The sequence below is a fragment of the Microcaecilia unicolor genome, chromosome 3, assembly GCF_901765095.1.
Source record: "Microcaecilia unicolor chromosome 3, aMicUni1.1, whole genome shotgun sequence".
NCBI classification, from domain to species: Eukaryota; Metazoa; Chordata; class Amphibia; order Gymnophiona; family Siphonopidae; genus Microcaecilia; species Microcaecilia unicolor.
This window is the reverse complement of record NC_044033.1, coordinates 214,622,320-214,644,418: the sequence shown is the minus strand read 5'-3', so window position 1 is coordinate 214,644,418 and position 22,099 is coordinate 214,622,320. Positions and strand designations below refer to the sequence as shown.

General features: G+C 46.1%; 5 non-coding genes across 5 annotated transcripts; 4 read left to right on the top strand and 1 right to left on the bottom strand.

The window, feature by feature from the left end:
* The first annotated feature begins 3,190 nt into the window (after positions 1-3,190).
* Positions 3,191-3,263, top strand: TRNAK-CUU. Its single transcript has one exon. It is a non-coding gene; the product is annotated as a tRNA-Lys (tRNA).
* A 1,211-nt stretch (positions 3,264-4,474) lies between these two features.
* TRNAG-GCC lies at positions 4,475-4,545 on the bottom strand. Its single transcript has one exon. It is a non-coding gene; the product is annotated as a tRNA-Gly (tRNA).
* Positions 4,546-5,072: 527 nt separating this feature from the next.
* On the top strand, positions 5,073-5,155 carry TRNAL-AAG. Its single transcript has one exon. It is a non-coding gene; the product is annotated as a tRNA-Leu (tRNA).
* Positions 5,156-20,008: 14,853 nt separating this feature from the next.
* On the top strand, positions 20,009-20,091 carry TRNAL-CAG. The gene has a single exon. It is a non-coding gene; the product is annotated as a tRNA-Leu (tRNA).
* Positions 20,092-20,704: 613 nt separating this feature from the next.
* TRNAG-GCC lies at positions 20,705-20,775 on the top strand. The gene has a single exon. It is a non-coding gene; the product is annotated as a tRNA-Gly (tRNA).
* The last annotated feature ends 1,324 nt before the right edge of the window (positions 20,776-22,099 follow it).

The following is a 22,099-nucleotide window of genomic DNA, read 5'->3' as shown; positions in this document are numbered from 1 at the left end:
GCAATTATTGCTTGCTGTTTCTAAAGAGCATTACAGCTGTGAGCTTACTTCCTGAATACTGCATTCCTCTCAATAATCTTTTTATTGTTATTATTCAGAACTCCTGCCCTTTTCTCGAATTTTGTCTTCCCCGTTTCTACTGCCAGTAGTGTGGACTAAGTAGCTCCATAAGTGTAAAGAGGGTCTCTAAACACAAAAATAATCCTCATGTGCTAGATATCAGCATCAGGGCTCTTTATGATTTTATTAAATAGCAAGATTCTACTTTTTTTTTTTTATTTTAAGAAGTTTCAAATAAAATCAAGTATCACACTTGTAACATTATTTTCACCCACAGATTCAAATTCAAAAAGAAAAACTGCATTACTGCCCTTTTTTTTACTCAAGTCCACTATGCAAAGAAGCTAGATGTTACCTAAAGGAGATAAACCCTCAAATACAAATTTACTTAAGAATTCTGCACACACGATTACACTATTGGTTCTTATACTAGTAAAAAAAAAAAAAGGCCCATTTCTGACACAAATGAAATGGGTGCTAGCAAGGTTTTCCTCGGAGTGTGTATGTTTGAGAGAGTGTGTGTGAGAGTGACTGTGTGTGTGAGAGAGAGAGAGAGAGAGAGAGAGAGAGTGAATGTGCAAGTGTGTGTGTGTGACAATGAGTCTGGGTGCAACTGTGTCTGTGAGAGAGAGAGCATGTGTGTGTGAGAATGAGAGTGTGTGTGTTTGAATGAGAGTGTGTGTGACTGCATATGTGAGACACAGTGAGTGTGAGAGAGAGAGTGTGTGTTTTACACAGATACACTGTGTGTGAGAGAGAGTGTGTGTGGGAGACAGAGAGAGTGTGAGAGAGTATGTGTGCGATACACAGACCCTCTATGAGACTGAGAGAGTGTGTGAGAGTGACTGTGTGACACATAGAGAGTGAATGTGATATAGTGTGAGACATAGAGTGTGTGAGAGACAGGGGCGTAGCCCAGGCCCAGCCACTTTTGCTCCAGGCCCGCCCAGCCTCTTCTGCCCGCTCTCCCCGTCTGCGTGGTCTGCTGACTTTTACTGCCCTGAAGCGCCGTTCTCCCTCCAGCACCGGCGATTCCCATAGCCAGCCTTCTGCCAGCGCGCGTCGTTGGGGCCTCTTCTCAGGCACGTCCCGCCTACTCTGCAACTTCCTGCGTCCCACCTTTGCGGAAAACAGAAAGTTGCAGAGTAAGCGGGAAGCGCCTGAGAAGAGGCTCCGACAACGTGTGCTGGCAGAAGGCTGGCTATGGGAATCGCCAGTGCTGGAGGGAGAACGGCGCTTCAGGTCAGTAAAAATGACCAGAACTGATCATGTGCAGGGGGCTGTCTCGGAGGGAGAGGGTAGCAGGTGGAGAGGAAATGCGGTGGCGGCGGGCGGATGGAGAGGAAATGTGGCGGCGGCGGGTGATAGCGGGTGGGGAGGAAATGCAAGGCCTGTGCCCACCCAGTCCACCTCCAGGCCCATCTAAAAATTGAACTCTGGCTACGCTACTGGTGAGAGACAGTGTGTGAGAGTGAGAGGGAGAAAGATACTGACTGTGAGAGAGAGAGTGTGTGAGAGAGAGTGTATGTGTGCATAGGCGGTCGGTGGTCCAACTGTCTGGGGAGGATAAAAGGGGGCGGGGTTAGGGGTGGGGCCAGGGGTGGAGCTTAAATCCATAATTGTCTGATAACACACAGAATAAAATAAATAAATAAAAATAAAAGTCACAATTAATACCTTTTATTAAATTTAGATATTAGATAGGGGTGATATGATACAGACATTCAAATATTTGAAAGGTATTAATCCGCAAACAAACCTTTTACAGAGATACGAAGGCGGTAGAACGAGAGGACATGAAATGAGATTGAAGGGGGGCAGACTCAAGAAAAATGTCAGGAAGTATTTCTTCACGGAGTTCCAGACCCCTGTGGGTTGTCCTCGGAGTGTGTATGTTTAAGAAAGAGTGTGTATGTGAGAGTGCCAATGTGAGGGTGCTCTCTATCCCTCCTTTCTTGCAGTAACATCTGCAGTCCAGGCCCTCTGCAGGACCACAGGGGCGGGCAGTGCCTCGGGGGTGGGTGAAGGAAGCTGGGGAAAGACAGGGAACAGGCATTTAACCTAGTGAGCGTCCCCTCCCTCCTTACCTACTCCGTACTTGAGCATGATGCCCTGCAGCATGTTGCCTTCGCCCATCCAGTGCTCCATGTAGTGCTCGGTTAGAGGTGCCGTCACACTGGCCGTGCTGCCGTATGAGTGCATTTTGGTGCTGGCCAGGCTCAGCGAGACGTTCGGCCTCCAACTCAGACCCTGACCATGAGCCACAGCGCGGGAAGACAGGTGAGCCGAAGTGGCCTGATCCGCCCTCGGTATGCAATGGCGGCGAGGCATCCGCCATCTTCCCACCACCACGCCCACCTGAGCGCGGGTGACAGAGGAATGCGTGAGCCAGTTTGGGGGGGGGGGGTTGGATCAGCTGTGAGGTATAAATTTTTTCCCCTGGGTCTGATGTGGACGTCTGATGTGGACGTCATAATGGGTACGGTGACGTCAGCCTATGCTACGGAGCCTAGCAGACCTATTCCGAAGAAGTCCCCGACACAGGCAGCAATACCAATAGAACATTGGAGGTGAGAATTATTATATACATAGTAACATAGTAGATGACGGCAGAAAAAGGCCTGCATGGTCCATCCAGTCTGCCCAACAAGATAAACTCATATGTGCTACTTTTGTGTATACCTTACCTGTCATTTTCAGGGCACAGACTGTATAAGTCTGCCGAGCACTATCCCCGCCTCCCAACCACCAGCTCCGCCTCCCACCACAGGCTCTGGGGGGCAGCAGAATGGATGCATTTAAAGGTCAGTATGAGAAGTTTGAACTGTATGGCATTTTAATCAGGAAACGGACAGTTTTCAACCCGACGAACGATCACACCCTAACATGTCAAGAGCAGCGATGTTAACCCCCCCCCCCCCCCCCCCCCCCCCCCATTAATTCTAGATGTTAAAAAAGTTGTTAACTGGGCTGGTTCAAAAAAACATATTTTGTTGACTGATATTTAACTACACATTTACAGGGGAATCTTAAAAAGAAAGTAGTCCCTAATCCTAAGACTCCCAGTTTTCAAAGAAGATTCATATAGACACAGTATTCATAATGACATCGTAAAATGAACTTACCAGTTGCCCGGCTAGCTCAGTCGGTAGAGCATGAGACTCTTAATCTCAGGGTCGTGGGTTCGAGCCCCACGTTGGGCGATGTGAATTACATTTTACTTATTTCTTTTTTTCCGAAGGAAAAATATTGTACTAAGCATTTTACTGTAGCTCTAAACCATTTTCTCTTTACATCTTTAAACACAGTAAATAGAAGATTATGCATTTTACTAGGAAGTGAAGTGCTCCTTTGGAACCAGGGAAGCCAAACCTCAAAGCCACTCTGGTGAATTCACTTTAAAAGTCACATTGCCCCAGGTAAGGAAAGGAAAGGATACTTAATTTTATGGTGTTACTGAGCATATGCAGCACTCTACAGTGGTTAAGAGCAATATTGTAATTACTATTTAAAAATATTAAAGAATAAATGTATAAAGGCAAATGAAGGGGCACTGGGGCGTAAGATGGCCGGAGGCAGAGCTGTGGGAGAAACAGAGGGAGAGGAAGGGAGGGGGGCTGGGGCTGCTACAGTTTTGATTTTTTATTTAATACAGGGGGAAGCGGGGAGCAGCTCTGAGCTCACGTTAAATATATCACGGCAAATGATTCGGTGCAATCATCGGTATGGTTAGTGCCTCCGGCATTGTCCACATTACAATTGGAAGTGACTCGTTTGCATTCCGTTTTCGTTAGCTGCTAGCGTTGTCGGAAAATGGCCTTTAATGCATGCTACAGTTGAAAATTTCTTCGTCTAGCTGCAGTGTTTTGAGCTGTCTGAAGTTTCTTGATTATTTGCTCTTTGTAGCCAGTGTAGAGTGGCATTGCAGTAATCTAGATGACTGAGTACCATTGATTGTACCAGGTTGCGGAAGACGGTTCTTGGGAAGAAAGGTCTTACTCTTTTCAGGTTCCACATTGAATGGAACATCTTCTTGGTTGTGTTTTTCGCATGACTCTCAAGTGTGAGGTATCGATCAATGGTAACTCCAAGAATTTTTAGGATGTCTGAAATTGGAAGATTCAGAATCAATCTGAAAATGGCCATTGGGATACTAAAAATAATTATTCATTTTTGAAAGCTGCATTAACTATGACTTCTATAGATCTCATTAGAAAAACACATAAAATGTTTTGTTTAAAATCATGCTTGTGTTTCTTTCTTCCCTGTGTCTTCACTTTTAGGGTGTCTGTGAGTTTCAGTGAAGAGCTAAAACTAAGTTGCATTGGCTTTCAATAACTTTATGTTGTGAGCAAAGGTGTGACAAAGAGAAAATGATATTACTTTTAGGGTAAAAAGAGTTAAAATAAACTGTTGCATTGGCCGGGAATCGAACCCGAGCCTCCCGCGTGGCAGGCGAGAATTCTACCACTGAACCACCAATGCATTCTTCTAAAAGTTTTGCTGTATGATTATTCATTTTTTAAAAGGGGGGGTCACTAATTTGTTTCTTTTTTTCAATTTTTGTTTTTCTAATGATTTTTTTTAGTTCTTTCTCTTATTTTTTTCACACTCCTAGGACTGGTAACCCAAATTAAAGACAAACGAAGTTAGGTATGAACTAAAGTATTGGGTTTGCGTGAAAGAAGTACAACATTCGCCAGGGTGTGTAAATGATGCAAAAGCTAGTGTAGGGAAATGAGGTGGAGCATACTCTATGAAATAGCTAAGGTATTTTCCTGTCTTTAGCAAGTTTACAATCTACTATTGTGTTTGAGGCAATAAAAAATTGAATTGCTTTTTACCGTGACAAAAACCATTGTCTCTTTTTACTTAGCAATGCTGTGCAAAGTTTACACCAGAATGTCATCAATAGAAATCAAACAAAATAAAACATGTTTTATTTTGTTTGATTTCTATTGATAACCTTAAGAGTGGACTAACATGGCTACCACATTCTTCCATACCAGAATGTCAGGATGGCCGAGCGGTCTAAGGCGCTGCGTTAAGGGCGCAGTCTCCTCTGGAGGCGTGGGTTCGAATCCCACTTCTGACAACATTGCTTTTCATGTGCATATCTTGTTAAAATACCGGAATCGGATCTTCTTTTAGAATGCCATTAAAGGCAATGAGGGCAATGTTGTTCTTTAAATCAAACATAATGCAATCTCCTTTGTTCATGACATCTCTGCCATTTTAAATATTCTCCATTTATCAGCCTGGTACAGGGGATGAAGGGTGGAACAGTGGAGTACAGATTGCAGGCTCTTGCACAGAAACTCTCTTTGTGAAAGTGGCTGCTAAATTTGCTTCGATGGAGAGGAAACCGACTGGACCAGCAGTTAGCTACTCCTGGCCCCACAGCTAAACACCATGTGGCATCCACTCACCTGTGGGCTCAGGAGGCAGCAGCTCACAGTTGTCACCTCCACCCTGACCACAGCACCCATGACGCCAGATCCTGGTCAGATGATCACAGCCACAGAGACCTCCTTCCCTGCACGCTCCCCGGTCCAAGCCGACTATATGATGGAACCAATGACATAACATAACTCTTCTGCTATTCCCAAATGTGTCTGTAACACATGAACCTTATTCCACCACAACATCACCTGTATTTGTTCTTTACCAGAGTTGGCGAACGCCTTTATGGTACTATGTAAGCCACATTTGGGATTAGTTATGTGGCAGAGGAGTGTTTGCTAACCTTTTTCTGAACTGGTGAAGAAAGAATGGCTTTGCTGAGTTGTTAAAAGGGGTGGATATAGCTCAGGCCTTTTTCAGTAGTCATGCGTACTGTTTATTTAGCCACTGAAACACTGTTTTGTACTGGCATTCTGGGGCCAGGGGCAGGCTCCAAAACCCATTTGAAATGTGTAGGACAGAAAACAATTTACAGTTGGGGTTTAATTTAGAGATCATTTCTGGGTATGAGGCTACCACCGGTACCACAGATTTTGATACTTGATTTAGGGTGCGGAAATCTATGGTCAGTCTAAAGGAGCCTCCTGGTTTAACTATTGGCCATGCTGGAGAGTTGCATGTAGAAGAGATCGGTCTAATTATGCCCCTCTCTTCTAGTACCTGTATAATCTTAGCTACAGGTTCTATTGCCTGATGAGGTACTGGATATTGCTTTTCTGGTGGAGGATTTCTGTGGACATTCTGCCACATTCTAGTTTGTCTTGTGCCCAAACAGGGATGTCTGTAACCTCTGTGGGAATTACACTCAGATCATACTGTTGGTCAGCTTTTGTGCATTGTGTGGCCAAATGCATGGGAATTGCTTTGTGCACCAAAACTGAAGACATTTTTAGAGATTCCCTCAAGCACAACCAAGCACCACGAACCATAGCCAACATGAACACCAACAAATTACTTATGATAATTTACTTCCTTCCCCTAATCTACCATGCATGGACCACCCCCAATTTAAACAACAATCTACCCACAATACACAAACCTTACAGACAATTTATTTACCACTCATCAGACCAAAAGAACAACAATCAATTAAAAGGAAGAACAAATACACACGGACGCAACCAACAGGAAAGAAAAAAAGGAAACAACAAAACCAGATACCAAGAAAATAGACAATTAATAAAAATCAACACATCTATACCCCAAACCGAGCCTTACCATTCAATCCAACTGGGATACATAAACGCCAGATCAGTAGTAAACAAAACAGAGACTATAACAGACTGGATTACTACAGACAATCTTGACCTTCTATTAATCACTGAAACCTGGATCCATGACCTTAAAGACCCCATAATCCTAGATCTATGCCCACCAGGATACAAAATTACCCACTGGACAAGAAATGGAAAAAGAGGAGGTGGAATAGCCATAATATATAAATCCAAGTTCACCATCATAACCACAGCTGAATCCATCCTACCACAACTTGAAATCGCCTCAGTAAGAATCAATCACCCAAACTTGCAGGAACACCTCAACACAATCCTACTCTACAGACCACCAGGCGACTGGCAAGACTCACAAACACACTTTATGGACTTCATCTCGAATACCTGTGTTTCTACCTCAAACCTTATCATAATAGGAGATATTAACCTGTACCTCGAAGATCTCACCCTAACAAGCACCAAAGAATGCAAAGAGTTCCTACAACTATGGGATCTTCATGCACCAAATACACAACCAACACATATAAAAGGACACACACTAGACATTATCGCACACAAATTCGATCCAGATTCAAACCTTCTACTAACAGATACAAGATGGACACCCGCACCGTGGTCAGACCACTATAAAGCATACATCTCCCTCCAATGGCGAACAAAAGACACAACTAATAAACAAGAATGAAAAACCTACACCACAAGAGGAAAAATAGACCCGGTAATACTCTGGCAACAGATCTACCACAACGGATGGACAACAAAAGCAGACACAAACCAATTCCTCCTGGAATGGGACGACAGATGCAGAACAATACTAGACAACATTGCCCCAATTCAAACCAGAACCTCACATAGGAAAAACTCAACACCATGGTTCACCGTAGAACTGAAAAAGATCAAAACACAAGTTAGAAGGTTAGAACGTGTGTGGAATAAAAAGAAAGACAACCGAACACTTAACGCCTGGAAACAACTTCAAAGAAAATATAAATATACCATAAGGAAACTAAAAGATTATTTTATAAAAATGAAATCGGACCGAACTACAAAGACACACACAAACTCTTCCAACTCGTAAATAAATTACTAGATACCACACCAATCACAACCAACAACAAAGATACACCAGGAGCAGACAATACTTCAATGAGAAAATCGTACAACTACGACTTAAAATACCAGTCAGCACCACCGACTATACCGCACTCCTTGACTGTCTAGATCCAGACCCTGGTGTATACCCAGCAGACAGAACCTGGACCAAGTTCGAGATACTATCGGAGGATCTTATCTCCCAAGCGCTCAAAAGATTTGCCAAATCTCATTGCAAATTTGATATAGGCCCAAACAACCTTATGACAACTGCCCCTCATCAATTCATAACAGACCTTACGAAGCACGTAAATTATATGCTACAAATTGGACTCTTTCCGAAGGAAAAAGGAAACATTCTACTCACTCCTATACCCAAAGACGCAAAGAAGAGTGCCAGTGAACTAACCAACTACAGGCCAGTAGCATCCATACCCTTAATAACCAAACTAACAGAAGAAATGGTAACCAAACAACTCACAAATTATTTAAACAAATTCTCAATATTACACGACTCCCAGTCAGGATTTCAGTCTAACCACAGCACAGAAACAGTACTAGTTACTCTCATGAATAAATTTAAACAAATGACTGAAACTGGCAAGAACATACTACTGCTACAATTCGACATGTCTAGCGCCTTTGATATGGTTGATCATGGAATATTATTACATATCCTCGAATATTTCGGAATCGGAAAAAATGTTCTCAATTGGTTCAAGGGGTTCCTAACCACACGATCATACCAAGTGACATCTAATTTGACTACATCAGCTACATGGATACCTGAATGTGGAGTTCCACAAGGATCCCCCCCTCTCACCTACTCTATTCAACTTAATGGTGATACCCTTGGCGAAACTACTATCAAACCAAAACCTTAACCCATACATATACGCAGACGACGTAACGATCTACATTCCATTTAAACAAGAACTAAAAGAAATATCCGATGACATCAATGAAAGCCTACACATTATGTACACATGGGTGGACGCATTCAAGTTGAAACTCAATGCAGAAAAAACCCAATGCCTAATACTCACCTCGCAATACAATACGAACAAATTCACCACCATTGACACACCAAAACTGAATCTTCCAATTTCGAACACCCTAAAAATTCTTGGAGTTACCATTGATCAAAACCTCACATTTGAGAGTCATGCGAAAAACACAACCAAGAAGATGTTCCACTCAATGTGGAAACTGAAAAGAGTAAGACCTTTCTTCCCAAGAACCGTCTTCCGCAACCTGGTACAATCAATAGTACTCAGTCATCTAGATTACTGCAATGCACTCTACGCTGGCTGCAAAGAGCAAATAATCAAGAAACTTCAAACAGCTCAAAACACTGCAGCTAGACTCATATTCGGTAAAACAAAATACGAAGAGAGGTCACGTGATGCGCTGAGAGCGTCAGCAGCGTAGAGGCTGAGCTCCAGGGACCCCACTCGCCATACGGCCGAAAATCGCAGGAAAAATAAAGAACTACAAATTAAAACCTCGTCTATAGCTGCGGGAAGGTGCATGGACCAATATTTGGTCGCGATGCCTGCTGGAACAGCGAAACGCAGCGTGAAAACAGAGAAAGGGAAATCCTCACCTCCACCGGCGGAACCTAAAATGGTGGACAGAGCACAAGTGGCGCGAGAGGATTTCACAGAACGCCAGCTGGCCCAGATCGCAAAGGTGATTGAAGCAGCCCTAGAAACAAGGTTCGACAGCCTAGAAGTCCATCTGGGAAAATTGGACGCCACTATAGAGGGGTTAGCAACGCGCACCCAAACGCTGGAACAGCATGTGTCGGACATGGAAGACACGTGGCAGGCTACTGAACCGAAGCTCACAGAGTTGGAAAAACAGGTCAGCATGCAGGCAGCGAAAATCGATGATTTAGAAAATCGAGCGCGACGCTCCAACCTGAGGCTGGTGGGCATTCCCGAGTCTGTGATGGAGAAAAATTTGGGGCCTGCCCTAGAAAAATGGCTACAACAGGAATTTGCATTATTAGACAGTAGGGGAAGCCTCAGCATTGAAAGAGCCCATAGACTGGGACGATATCAAGAAGCAAGGAAGCCACGTGTGGTTATTCTTAAAGTTCATAACTATATCCACAAAGAGGAAATCATGCAGGGATTTAAGTCTAAACGGGGCAATCTAACATTTGAAGGACATGAGATTTTGATTTTCCCAGATTACTCGGCTGGGTTACAGGAAAAGAGAAGAAGATTTCACCCAGTATGCACAACCCTAGTGGAAAAGAAGATTCGTTTTACATTGTCCTACCCAGCTGTCCTCAAAATCTACAGGAATGGGAAATGGCATAGCTTTGAGTTAGAGAAGCTGGCTGCAGCCTTTATAAACAGGAATATTGATGACCAGGCTCCTACTCCATGAGGACTGCCAACCCGCCAGTTTGGGATGATTCTACCATACAGAAGAGTAGATTGTAAACAGTTTTTTTGGGACACTTACAGTGGTGGAAATAAGTATTTGATCCCTTGCTGATTTTGTAAGTTTGCCCACTGACAAAGACATGAGCAGCCCATAATTGAAGGGTAGGTTATTGGTAACAGTGAGAGATAGCACATCACAAATTAAATCCGGAAAATCACATTGTGGAAAGTATATGAATTTATTTGCATTCTGCAGAGGGAAATAAGTATTTGATCCCCCACCAACCAGTAAGAGATCTGGCCCCTACAGACCAGGTAGATGCTCCAAATCAACTCGTTACCTGCATGACAGACAGCTGTCGGCAATGGTCACCTGTATGAAAGACACCTGTCCACAGACTCAGTGAATCAGTCAGACTCTAACCTCTACAAAATGGCCAAGAGCAAGGAGCTGTCTAAGGATGTCAGGGACAAGATCATACACCTGCACAAGGCTGGAATGGGCTACAAAACCATCAGTAAGACGCTGGGCGAGAAGGAGACAACTGTTGGTGCCATAGTAAGAAAATGGAAGAAGTACAAAATGACTGTCAATCGACAAAGATCTGGGGCTCCACGCAAAATCTCACCTCGTGGGGTATCCTTGATCATGAGGAAGGTTAGAAATCAGCATACAACTACAAGGGGGGAACTTGTCAATGATCTCAAGGCAGCTGGGACCACTGTCACCACGAAAACCATTGGTAACACATTACGACATAATGGATTGCAATCCTGCAGTGCCCGCAAGGTCCCCCTGCTCCGGAAGGCACATGTGACGGCCCGTCTGAAGTTTGCCAGTGAACACCTGGATGATGCCGAGAGTGATTGGGAGAAGGTGCTGTGGTCAGATGAGACAAAAATTGAGCTCTTTGGCATGAACTCAACTCGCCGTGTTTGGAGGAAGAGAAATGCTGCCTATGACCCAAAGAACACCGTCCCCACTGTCAAGCATGGAGGTGGAAATGTTATGTTTTGGGGGTGTTTCTCTGCTAAGGGCACAGGACTACTTCACCGCATCAATGGGAGAATGGATGGGGCCATGTACCGTACAATTCTGAGTGACAACCTCCTTCCCTCCGCCAGGGCCTTAAAAATGGGTCGTGGCTGGGTCTTCCAGCACGACAATGACCCAAAACATACAGCCAAGGCAACAAAGGAGTGGCTCAGGAAGAAGCACATTAGGGTCATGGAGTGGCCTAGCCAGTCACCAGACCTTAATCCCATTGAAAACTTATGGAGGGAGCTGAAGCTGCGAGTTGCCAAGCGACAGCCCAGAACTCTTAATGATTTAGAGATGATCTGCAAAGAGGAGTGGACCAAAATTCCTCCTGACATGTGTGCAAACCTCATCATCAACTACAGAAGACGTCTGACCGCTGTGCTTGCCAACAAGGGTTTTGCCACCAAGTATTAGGTCTTGTTTGCCAGAGGGATTAAATACTTATTTCCCTCTGCAGAATGCAAATAAATTCATATACTTTCCACAATGTGATTTTCCGGATTTAATTTGTGATGTGCTATCTCTCACTGTTACCAATAACCTACCCTTCAATTATGGGCTGCTCATGTCTTTGTCAGTGGGCAAACTTACAAAATCAGCAAGGGATCAAATACTTATTTCCACCACTGTATAAAGGTAATAAGTCTGACGGAAAGGGTATGTGATGTTGAATAATAGTGATATAAATTTGAATTTGGGGAGTGGGGTCCCCAGCAGATGAGTGACCGAGTACCACCAGAAGATGGTGTACAAGAATGGTTTTGGGGAGGGGGATGGGGGGTTAGGGAAGGGAAAGATGGAATGAATGAGCTGGAAGTGAGAGTGGAAAGGTTGGCAGTTGGTCTTGCTGGGAGGATGGGAGGTGGGGGAAAGGATAATCAAAGGCTTGGTAATTGGAGGCAGACAACCTTGGGGGAGGCTGGGCTCCCGGGGTTGTTTGAGATGGGAGGAATTGGGACAGTTCAATTCTTAATTTTTAGAGATGCAGGGTAGAGTTCGGCTGAATATCCTTTCTTGGAATGTAGCGGGGATTACCTCCCCGGTGAAGAGATATAAAATTTTATCACAATTGAGGGCGCATGGAGCGGATATTGCCTGCCTCCAGGAGACAAAATTGTCTGATGAAGAGCATGCCAAACTTTGTCAGCAGTGGGTGGGGGAGTGTCACTATTCCTCCTCTGGGAATCGAAGAAGTGGAGTGGCTGTCTTGGTAAAAAAAGGTATCCCTTGTCACTCCAAATTGATATTCAGGGATAAGGAGGGGAGAGTAGTGCTGGTGCATTTTAATTATCAAGGAACAAAGTTTTATCTTTGCGCTGTTTATGGCCCAAACAATTATTGCCCGCAGTTTTTTCAATCTTTAATAGCACTGGGGTTACAATATGCGGATGCCCCATGGGTGTGGGCGGGGGATTTCAACCAAGTCATAGACCCAGAGTTGGATAGATCTTCCCCAAGGGCTATAGCAGCGCTGGGCCGCGGGAAAGGTTTGTCGGCCTTGTGTAGAGCCCTGCATGTGGTCGATCCTTGGCGCTTGCTGCACCCTGATACCCGGGATTATACTCACCAGTCTAAAGTACATGCTACCTGGTCCCGAATTGACTACATTTTGTTGGCACAGTCCTGGTTTTTTAGAGTAAGGAACGCTTTTATAGGTCCCACTGAGATTTCGGACCACGCTGTAATCGGGTTGGAGTTGGACTTAGATGTCAGAGGGTCTGGTAGTAGATATTGGCGCTTCCCTTCTTATCTATACCAAGATCCAGCATTTATAGATCATATGAGAAATCGATGGCAATTTTATGTAGAGACGAATGCACAATCTGATGTGGCGCCAACAATATTTTGGGAGGCCTCAAAGGCGGTTCTTCGGGGAGAGGTCATTGCCTTTATGAGCGCCCGCAAAAAGCGCTTAGCGACGGGTATTATACGTTTAGAATCGGCATATAAGGTTGCAAAGAAACGCCACATAGCTAACCCAACTAAGGAAAACCAAGAAAACATGGCAGCTGCTTTGGTAGCACTGAACACAATGATTAATGAAAAATATCAGAGTTTATTCTATGCTAGGCGGCTTAACTTTCAAAGATATGGAAATAAGTCCAGTAGGCTATTAGAACAAGTAGCTAGAGTTAAGAAAACAAATCAATTTATTTCATATATCCAATCGCAAGATAGGTCCCGGCTCTCGCAGCCAGCAGAGATTGTAACTGCGTTTCAGGGATATTTCAAAGAGATATATTCTGAAATGGGGGAACATCAGGGCCCACTGATACAAGATTACCTTGAAGATGCAGGTATGCCGCGGTTGGAGCCGCGAGTTCGCGATTCCTTAGCACTACCCATAAGGGCGCAGGAAATCCAACGGGTGGTAAAGTCCCTTCCTTTGAAGTCGGCTCCGGGCCCAGATGGGTTTTCGAGTGAATATTATAAAATCTTGGGCCCGGAGTTGATAAGGCCCCTAATTTCATACTTTGATGCGGTGGTGGAACGAGGCTGGTTTTCACCCGGTGAAAATGAAGCACTTATTACACTGATTCCTAAGCCGGGTAAGTCCCCAGACCAACTAGAAGCCTATAGACCCATATCATTGTTAAATGTGGACATAAAAATCTTGGCCAGAGTTTTGGCAGACAGGCTTGCCCAGCATTTACCATCCTTAATTGGGAAGTACCAGGTGGGTTTTGTTAGGGGTCGTCAAGCAACGGTAAATGTACGAAAAGTGCTGCTGTCTATTGCACGCAGTCATGCCATGGGAGAGAGGCTGATGTTGGTAAGCCTGGATGCCGAAAAAGCATTTGACAAGGTGCAGTGGGCCTACCTGTTTCAAGTCCTGGATCATGTTGGGGTGGGGGGCTGGTTCAAGGAGGCGATTTCAGCACTATATAGTAACCCCTCTGAGTCACGTGATGCCTGCTGCCTGAGAGGACATGGGGGAGAGTGGCTCCTCGGGAGATCGGCTAAAATCAGCTACAAATAGCTGTATTAATTGATTCAAACTGACCTTTGAGGGTGAGGAGCGATCAAACAAGGAAAAGAGTCCGGAGAACGCCATAATTCCGAGCGGGATCCTTGAGGTATGCCAATAAAGCCGCAGCGGGGAGCTAAAGCTTTGGACGCCTCGGCGCAAAAGAAAATGGTGGAGTCCCCGCCACAGCGAGCGCGGAGCGAGCCTGACACACATACAAGAGACTGGATCGAGGAAATCACGCGCTCGGTGTCGGAGGCTCTAGAGAACCGGCTGGGCAAGTTACAAACAGCGGTGGATGAAATCAATGGCAAATTTGATGCACAAGCCCATCGCATTGCCGAGGTGGAGAAAAGGATAGCATCGGGAGAGGATGATATGCGGAGTATGGCGGCCCAGATTTCAACGCTCCAAAAGGAAACAGGAGACCTACGAGACCGCATGGAAGAGCAAGAAAACAGAGCAAGGAGAAATAATCTGCGAATTGTTGGGCTTCCCAAGGAGGTACCGGACAAACAACTATGTAATTTGTTTGAATCCTGGCTCCCGGATCAGCTGGGCATTGTAATGGACAAAACGAAAGCATGCTGCGACAGGGCACACCGGATAGGGGCGCGAGCTGAAAGAAATGCCAGAGCTCGAACGGTAATCGGCCATTTTACCAACTGGCAGGTGAAAGAAGAGCTACTGAGGGCCTCTCGCGCAAAGAAAACACTGACATATGAAGGCCACAGATTGCTTCTCTTTAATGACTACTCCACGAAAGTGGCATTGCTAAGAAAAGCTATGGAGAGAGGGGAATTGCTGGATAGGGATGAATGGAGGGGGCAGGGGCCAGAGAGGAGCATGGATGGGAGGGCAGGGCTCATGGAGAGAGGGGAATTGCTGGATAGGGATGAATGGAGGGGGCAGGGGCCAGACAGGAGCATGGATGGGAGGGCAGGGCTCAGGGAGGGAGGGGAATTGCTGGATAGGGATGAATGGAGGGGGCAGGGGCCAGAGAGGAGCATGGATGGGATGGGAGGGGATGGCAGGGCTCATGGAGAGAGGGGAATTGCTGGATAGGGATGAATGGAGGGGGCAGGGGCCAGAGAGGAGCATGGATGGGAGGGCAGGGCTCATGGAGAGAGCGGAATTGCTGGATAAGGATGATGAATGGAGGGGGCAGGGGCCAGAGAGGAGCATGGATGGGATGGGAGGGCAGGGCTCAGAGAGAGAGGGGAATTGCTGGATAGGGATGATGAATGGAGGGGGCAGGGGCCAGAGAGGAGCATGGATGGGAGGGGAGGGCAGGGCTCATGGAGAGAGGGGAATTGCTGGATAGGGATGAATGGAGGGGGCAGGGGCCAGAGAGGAGCATGGATGGGAGGGCAGGGCTCAGGGAGAGAGGGGAATTGCTGGATAGGGATGATGAATGGAGGGGGCAGGGGCCAGAGAGGAGCATGGATGGGAGGGCAGGGCAGGGCTCATGGAGAGAGGGGAATTGCTGGATAGGGATGAATGGAGGGGGCAGGGGACAGAGAGGAGCATGGATGGGAGGGCAGGGCTCAGGGAGAGAGGGGAATTGCTGGATAAGGATGATGAATGGAGGGGGCAGGGGCCAGAGAGGAGCATGGATGGGAGGGGAGGGCAGGGCTCATGGAGAGAGGGGAATTGCTGGATAGGGATGAATGGAGGGGGCAGGGGACAGAGAGGAGCATGGATGGGAGGGCAGGGCTCAGGGAGAGAGGGGAATTGCTGGATAAGGATGATGAATGGAGGGGGCAGGGGCCAGAGAGGAGCATGGATGGGAGGGGAGGGCAGGGCAGGGCTCATGGAGAGAGGGGAATTGCTGGATAGGGATGAATGGAGGGGGCAGAGGACAGAGAGGAGCATGGATGGGAGGGCAGGGCTCAGGGAGAGAGGGGAATTGCTGGATAGGGATCAATGGAGGGGGCAGGGGACAGAGGAGCATGGATGGGAGGGCAGGGCCCAGGGAGAGAGGAGAAATTGCTGGACATGGAGGGCAGGGGAGAGAGGAGAAATGTTGGGCAGGAATGGAGGGAAGGAAAGACAAAGGAAGGAGATGCACATGGATGGAGGGGAAGGGATATAGGAGAAATGCTGGACATGGATGTAGGGGAGGGGAGGAAAGTAGATGTACAGTGGGGGAAATAAGTATTTGATCCCTTGCTGATTTTGTAAGTTTGCCCACTGACAAAGACATGAGCAGCCCATAATTGAAGGGTAGGTTATTGGTAACAGTGAGAGATAGCACATCACAAATTAAATCCGGAAAATCACATTGTGGAAAGTATATGAATTTATTTGCATTCTGCAGAGGGAAATAAGTATTTGATCCCCCACCAACCAGTAAGAGATCTGGCCCCTACAGACCAGGTAGATGCTCCAAATCAACTCGTTACCTGCATGACAGACAGCTGTCGGCAATGGTCACCTGTATGAAAGACACCTGTCCACAGACTCAGTGAATCAGTCAGACTCTAACCTCTACAAAATGGCCAAGAGCAAGGAGCTGTCTAAGGATGTCAGGGACAAGATCATACACCTGCACAAGGCTGGAATGGGCTACAAAACCATCAGTAAGACGCTGGGCGAGAAGGAGACAACTGTTGGTGCCATAGTAAGAAAATGGAAGAAGTACAAAATGACTGTCAATCGACAAAGATCTGGGGCTCCACGCAAAATCTCACCTCGTGGGGTATCCTTGATCATGAGGAAGGTTAGAAATCAGCCTACAACTACAAGGGGGGAACTTGTCAATGATCTCAAGGCAGCTGGGACCACTGTCACCATGAAAACCATTGGTAACACATTACGACATAACGGATTGCAATCCTGCAGTGCCCGCAAGGTCCCCCTGCTCCGGAAGGCACATGTGACGGCCCGTCTGAAGTTTGCCAGTGAACACCTGGATGATGCCGAGAGTGATTGGGTGAAGGTGCTGTGGTCAGATGAGACAAAAATTGAGCTCTTTGGCATGAACTCAACTCGCCGTGTTTGGAGGAAGAGAAATGCTGCCTATGACCCAAAGAACACCGTCCCCACTGTCAAGCATGGAGGTGGAAATGTTATGTTTTGGGGGTGTTTCTCTGCTAAGGGCACAGGACTACTTCACCGCATCAATGGGAGAATGGATGGGGCCATGTACCGTACAATTCTGAGTGACAACCTCCTTCCCTCCGCCAGGGCCTTAAAAATGGGTCGTGGCTGGGTCTTCCAGCACGACAATGACCCAAAACATACAGCCAAGGCAACAAAGGAGTGGCTCAGGAAGAAGCACATTAGGGTCATGGAGTGGCCTAGCCAGTCACCAGACCTTAATCCCATTGAAAACTTATGGAGGGAGCTGAAGCTGCGAGTTGCCAAGCGACAGCCCAGAACTCTTAATGATTTAGAGATGATCTGCAAAGAGGAGTGGACCAAAATTCCTCCTGACATGTGTGCAAACCTCATCATCAACTACAGAAGACGTCTGACCGCTGTGCTTGCCAACAAGGGTTTTGCCACCAAGTATTAGGTCTTGTTTGCCAGAGGGATTAAATACTTATTTCCCTCTGCAGAATGCAAATAAATTCATATACTTTCCACAATGTGATTTTCCGGATTTAATTTGTGATGTGCTATCTCTCACTGTTACCAATAACCTACCCTTCAATTATGGGCTGCTCATGTCTTTGTCAGTGGGCAAACTTACAAAATCAGCAAGGGATCAAATACTTATTTCCCCCACTGTACATGGAAGGAGGGGAGTGAGGAGAAATGCTGGATATGCATGGAGGGAAAATTGCTGAATTTAAGGGCTGGATCGGAACACTTTGAAGGCAGATGCTGAAACTGGAGAAAGGATAGGGACAGGGCTACAGATGGTAGACAGGACACATAAGGACACAGGAGGATGGTGGACATGGTGAGAGAAAAAATATCAAATGGAAAGACACTGCATACAACAGAAGACACTGGGACCAAAGCGAATAGAAAAAACAAATGATCAGACAACAAAGGTAGAAAAAAGTATTTTATTCAGAATTTATTAATTGGAATATGTCAGCTTTTGGAAATGTGCATCTGTGATATTTTGCATGTAAGTTTCAATTTTTCTAATATTGCTGCATGCTGAGTCTGATTTCTTGAGGTAACTTTTCAATTCCGTATTTTGCCTTCATATCTGTTGTGTTATGTGTGATCAAGGTGCAGTATCCTGCTAGCGTGTAGCATTTGCAGCCCTTTTTTTGTCTTGTTTTTTTTTACGAGGTAGTGTATTGGTGTTTTAGAGCCTGGTGTAATTACAGTTCTGCCTTTCCACACATAAGGTTGTTCTCGTCCTGTCCATGGAATTAGTGCTGTTATGGTTTGGTAAGGTTATGAGTGTGTTTTTGCACAAGTTTGTGTATAGTGTTTTGCAGTGGAGAGATTGTGTATCCGCACCTCTGACCCCCCCCCCCTCCCCGGGGTTATGAGAATTGGAACTAATTGTAGTGGACTTGAACTGAATAATTTTTTTTGGGGGGGGGTCATGATAGCATTGTGCTTATTATTTCAATCAGTTTTTCTGTACAAGTTTAGCTTCATTTGTCTTTATTTGAAATTTCATAAATAAAAAATTTTCTAAAAATTGAATAATATTATCAATGGGGTGGAGCTGGAGTGGGGGCGGGACTAGGATGGGGCGGGGCTATGATGGGGCCCCACCAAATTGGTCTGCATAGGGCCCCGCACTTGCTAAGACCGGCCCTGCCTGGACCCACAGCTGAACGCCATGTGGCATCGATGCCTCCTGGGCTCAGGAGGCAGCAGTTCATGGTTGTCGCCTCCACCTTGACCACAGCACCAACGTCAGATATTCTTTTACAATGTCATTGAATGGCCAGCTTTTCTTCTTTAAATGAAAAAGAATGCAATCCTTGATACTAGACAGAGAGACATTATTTTTGGATGCTATTTGGAATACTGACACTACTCACTCCAGGTTACCAGCCTGAACTCTATTTTTCTTTCACTATATTTTGTCAGAGATTTGAAAACAATATTGTAACTTGGAGCTTAATCACCAGCAATCACAAATCACATGACAGCTCAAAAGTAGCTGTAAAACTGACTGAGATTTTGGCTACCCCTCTTTCTAGGTCCCCTTCCTAAACTTCATCTAACTCCAGTGGCATTCCTAGGGGGGCGGTGGGTGCAGTCTGCCCTGCATGCGCCTGTCCCTCGTTCGTTCCATGCTCCCTCTGCCCCAAACTGTTACAAGAAATGATTTATCTTGGGGGAAAGAGCTCTAGAGCACTCGCTACTGTTTATAATTTAAGAGCAGGTGCTGTATTTATAAGTTTTAGAATATTAATTTCTCCACCAATCACCAAAGGTGATAATTGCAATAAATTAAATAAATTAAGTATATATAAAAGATACCATATACTCAGAACACAAAGAGACCGTATTTTTAGCTTCAAAAAGGTTGATTTAATATACAATTGCACACGAGAGGTATGGTTAGTGCATCCTGAATGGGCTACATTACAATTGGAAGTGACTTGTTTGCATTCTGTTTTGGTTAGCTGCTTCTTTCTTCCCTGTGTCTTCACTTTTAGTGTCTGTGAGTTTCAGTGAAGAGCTAAAACTAAGTTGCATTGGCTTTCAATAACTTTATGTTGTGAGCAAAGGTGTGACAAAGCGAAAATGAATTGCTTTTTACCGTGACGAAAACCACTGTCTCTTTCTCCTTAGAAATGCTGTGCAACGTAAACATCAGAATGTCAGGATGGCCGAGCGGTCTAAGGCGCTGCGTTCAGAGCGCAGTCTCTTCAGGAGGCGTGGGTTCGAATCCCACTCTTGACAGCATGGTTTTTTCGTGCGCATATCGGAGTCAGATCTTCTTTTAAAACGCCAATAAAGGGCAACGAGGGCAATGATGTTCTTTAAGTCAAACTTAATGCAATCGCCTTTGTTCATGACATCTCTGCCATTTTAAATATTCTCCATTTACCAGGCTGCAGCAGAGGATGAAGGGTGGAACAGTGGAGTACAGATTGCAGGCTGGAGCACAGAAACTCTCTTTGTGAAAGTGGCTGCTAAATTCGCTTCGATGGAGAGGAAACCGACTGGACGAGCAGTTAGCTACTCCTGGCCCCACAGCTGAATACCATGTGGCATCGACTCGCCTCGTGGGCTTAGGAGGCAGCAGCTCATGGTTGTCACCTCCACCTTGACCACAGCACCCATGACGCCAGATCCTGGTCAGATGATCACAGCCACAGAGACCTCCTTCCCCGCGCGCTCCCTGGTCCAAGCCGACTACACGATGGAACCAATGACATAACGTAACTCTTCCTCTCTGCTATTCCCAAACTACAACATCACCTGTATTCGTTCTTTACTGGAGTTGGCGAACGCCTTTATGGTACTATGTAAGCCACATTTAATAAAATACTATAAAGAAACTTAGCAAAATGCATTGGTGGTTCAGTGGTAGAATTCTCGCCTGCCACGCGGGAGGCCCGGGTTCGATTCCCGGCCAATGCAACTGTATTTTTTTAATTCTCTATTCTTTGCATGTTTCTATTTAGATCTTTAGCAGCTACAGATATTTCAGTTTTGATGACGCAATTAGTTTTACTCTCCCTTTCTCCTCCCTCCCAGAAGTCCACTCTGCTAGTCTGCTCCTTCCTTTGCCTATATACATTTATTGTTTTATATTTTTACATAGTAATTACAATATTGCTCTTAACCACTGTAGAATGCTACTACTACTACTACTACTACTACTACTACTACTACTTAGCATTTCTATAGCGCTACTAGGGTTACGCAGCGCTGTACAAGTTAAAACATGGGGAAGGACAGTCCCTGCTCAAGAGAGCTTACAATCTAAAGGTAACAAACTATGTAGTCAGTGTAGTCAGTGTATCATGAATGGGGAAGGTGGTTAGGCGCCAAAAGCAAGGGAGAAGAGATGGGTTTTGAGTAAGGACTTAAAGATGGGCAGGGAGGGCGCATGGCGTATGGGCTTGGGGAGTCTGTTCCAGGCATAAGGTGATGCGAGGCAGAAGGGACGGAGTCTGGAGTTAGGGGTGGTGGAGAAGGGTACAGATAGGAGTGATTTGTCCTGAGAGCGGAGGTTACGGGTGGGGACATAGGGGGAGAGGAGGGTAGAGAGGTAATGGGGGGCTGCAGAGTGAGTGCATTTGAAGGTCATTAGGAGAAGCTTGAACTGAATACGGTAGCGAATCGGGAGCCAGTGAAGCGACTTGAGGAGAGGGGTGATATGAGAGTATCGGTTCACGCGGTAGATAAGACGTGCAGCGGAATTTTTAACAGATTGAAGGGGGGATAGGTGGCTAAGCGGGAGACCAGCAAGGAGAAGGTTGCAATAGTCAAGACGAGAGGTAACAAGTGAGTGGACGAGGGTTCGGGTGGTCCGTTCAGAGCAGGGGCGTAGCCAGCCTTCCGTGGGAGAGGGGTCCAGAGCCCGGGGGGAGGGGGCACATTTTAGCCCTCCCCCCGGCGCCGCCCCCCCACCGCCGACATTGCCGCCCCCCCTCCCGCCGCGAACCCGCCGCCGCTGCCGCCTACCTTTACTTTTGCTGGCGGGGGATCCCACTCCCCGCCAGCCGACGTCTTCTTCTTAGTCGCTTCCCGCTCTTCAATTTGTTTGCTGATGTCCTGCACGTTGTACGTGCAGGACGTCAGACTCAGAGAACAGAACTGTTCTCTGAGTCTGACGTCCTGCACGTACAATTACGTGCAGGACGTCAGCAAACAAATTGAAGTGCAGGAAGGACTGAGAAGACGTCGGCTGGCGGGGAGTGGGATCCCCCGCCAGCAAAAGTAAAGGTAGGCGGCGGCG